The sequence below is a fragment of the Nelumbo nucifera genome, chromosome 3 (genome assembly GCF_055504915.1).
Source record: "Nelumbo nucifera cultivar China Antique chromosome 3, China Antique-T2T, whole genome shotgun sequence".
In the NCBI taxonomy this organism is placed as follows: domain Eukaryota; kingdom Viridiplantae; phylum Streptophyta; class Magnoliopsida; order Proteales; family Nelumbonaceae; genus Nelumbo; species Nelumbo nucifera.
The window spans coordinates 21,653,400-21,656,203 of record NC_142651.1 but is presented as its reverse complement, the minus strand read 5'-3'; the positions used below and the strand labels follow the sequence as shown (position 1 = coordinate 21,656,203).

Sequence of the window (2,804 nt, the reverse complement as noted above, 5' to 3'; positions counted from 1 at the left end):
AAATATGATAATTTCTAGAAATTACTGTATTTTATATAAATACAATAATTTAATAGTAACAGTATTTTAATAATTAATAATAAAAAGTAACAATCATTTATAAATTAATCTAACCCGATTAGATCTATAAATTTGAAGGCTCAAGCAATTATTTTCTTTCGAGTTAGTTCTAAAAATAACTTAACCTAACCCAATTATTAGATCTAAAAATTATTAACAGTAATTATTTTTAAATTGTAATTAATAGTAATTATAATTTAAGCTATAAATAGTAGAAAATTACATTTAATTACCAAAAATTTATATTTAATTACCAAAAAATTACAGTTAATTAGTTTTAACCAAGAAATTAGCAATATTTCTAAAAACATGATAATTTCCATAAATTACTATATTTTAAATAATATAGTAATTTAATAATTACAATATTTTATTAATTAATAATAAAAAATAATAAATCATTTATAACTTAACCTAACCCGATTAGATCTATAAATTTGGAAGCTCAAACAAATATTTTCTTTTGAATTAGGTCTATCTGCCTGCACATTATAAGGGATAATCAGGTTCAAAGTCTAACTGGGTATCAAACTTTTGGAGTCCAATGATGGCTTTAGCAGATAGGGCCCAAACTTAACAACTCCGAATAAGATCAACTTGGAAGTTATATGCATATATGGTAAATATTATTATATAATATTTAGATAACAAATTTTATATTAGTATATATATATATAAATTAATGTTATATATTTTTTATAATAAAATAGAATTAAATAAAAATTTTAATTTATAAAAAATCATAGTTTTATAATTAACACGAGACTCTTTATCAACAAAAAATGTGCAAGCCCGAACTTGAGCCTAACCTGGCCATTGGGCCTAGATCTTGAGCTTGAGCCCAGCCTTTATATAAAGCCTGGAGCTCAAGCCTAAATACCCCCCTACACTCATTAGCGTTTCCATATCGATGGAGAAGATAAGAATAAGATACACAGACACAGCTTTTTTGTACGCACAATACTATAGAGCAAATTTGTCTAAGTAGTTGACAGAAAGAAAGATGGCTAAGCTTTTCCGCAGCTTCTTCTTCTTTGTCCTCCTACTCCTTTCAGGTTTCTTAAACTTTCCTCACTTTCATTTGTTTGGACAGTTGCAAGCTACACTTTTAAACTTTCCTCACGTACATTTTGTTATAGTTGATGGAAATGATGATGGTTAATTGTTGCAGTTGCATCAATGGGAAGGTGCAGTAGTGATCAAAAGAATTGTTATGTTGTTCGCGAGGGCTTTGGTTGTGCCCAGTTGGAACAATGTCAACAGTGGTGCTCCCAGCAGTACAATGGCCGTGCTCTTTGCAACCCTAATCCTAGCCGATGTATCTGTTTCTACATTTGTAATTAATTAACTCCATCCAATTACTAGTTATTAATTTCCTCTCTCTCTCTCTCCCTCTCTCCCTCCCTCTACCATCCCTTCCTTTAAATTAATAAATGCATATATAATAAATCAAAGCAGAGTGGAAATTAAGCTTACAGTGTTTCATTATTTGTCATCTTGTATGCTCTCATCAGAATCAGAATGTAAAGTTGTATACACTTTAGAGCAGGCAATTCTGGTTTCTGTATCAAATATTAAGGTCATTCATTACTCACTCTAAACGAAAAGGAAGCTTTGAAAAGTGTAGGTTGGAAGTTGGAACGGGAGTGGACCATTCAGAAATCAGAAGCCATTTCTCTCACACAATTACATGAATAAATTCTCTTTATTAAGCCATTCAGAAATCGAATATGATATAGATCTAGAGGAATCAATCAAACTGATTTATTTAGGGGCTCAGGGTTTAAGATTTAAGAGCTTAGGAAATTTAGGGTTTAGATCTAGAATTAGGTGGTAAGGGTAGGAGGCCTGCCCTCCAACGTGGTAGGAGCCAAGTATTAATTGCTCCCAAATTTTGGAATAACGCCACTGCTAAGTGGAACATGTCCCTACATCATGATCGTAGTGCTATTTAAAGGGTGAAATTTATTTTTTCTCCTTTTTTATAATATTTCAGAAAATTTTCTTTACTCTCTCTCTCTCTCACCCATGAGGATGATACAACATTCTAGCTCCCAGTCTACCAGATGTGTGCCTAAATTTTAGCATGGGCTCTATTCTAGTCTAAATTAAGTCTCAGTTTTGGAAAAAATATAAATACAAACATGTAGAATGCAAATACAAGGTTTTGATAGCATATTTGTATTTGTACTCTTTTCCATTTCAGGCTCAATTTGGAAGGAGTACTACAAATGCAAATATGTATAGTGCAATTACATGTAAAATAATACAAAATATAAGGTTTTGCACTTTACATATTTGCATTTGTACTCCTTCCATACTGAACCTAAAGAATAATTCAATCAGACATTGGCACAGGATTAATACCTTAACCTTATTTTGGTATTCTTTTATGTAGTGAAACTATTTTATTATCCCATATGAAACCAATGAATTGAAAATGAACATCTTTCGGACCTAATCTATATTGTCACTGCATAGTGTAACAAATCTGTTACACATATTTAAATCTGCAACTTCTGCAATTTAGGATCTATAAATGTACAAACACATATCCAGGTCTCTTTGGGACTTGTGTTTAAGTAGATTTCTTTGCGACTTAGTATAATTTATTATTAGGGAAATTGTCTAAAACTCATAATGACTTTTCAGCATTTCTCTTAAACTCACCATAGCATTTTAAAACGTCTAGAGAACCCCATGTCAGTGAGTTTTTCTTTTCTAAAACCCACCTTCCATCAGGG

General features: G+C 31.0%; 1 long non-coding RNA gene across 1 annotated transcript; it reads left to right on the top strand.

Annotated features, from left to right (window-relative positions):
• Positions 1–842: 842 nt before the first annotated feature.
• LOC148801007 (uncharacterized) lies at positions 843–1,613 on the top strand. Its single transcript, XR_016083467.1, has 2 exons — positions 843–1,115; positions 1,232–1,613. It is a non-coding gene; the product is annotated as an uncharacterized LOC148801007 (long non-coding RNA).
• The last annotated feature ends 1,191 nt before the right edge of the window (positions 1,614–2,804 follow it).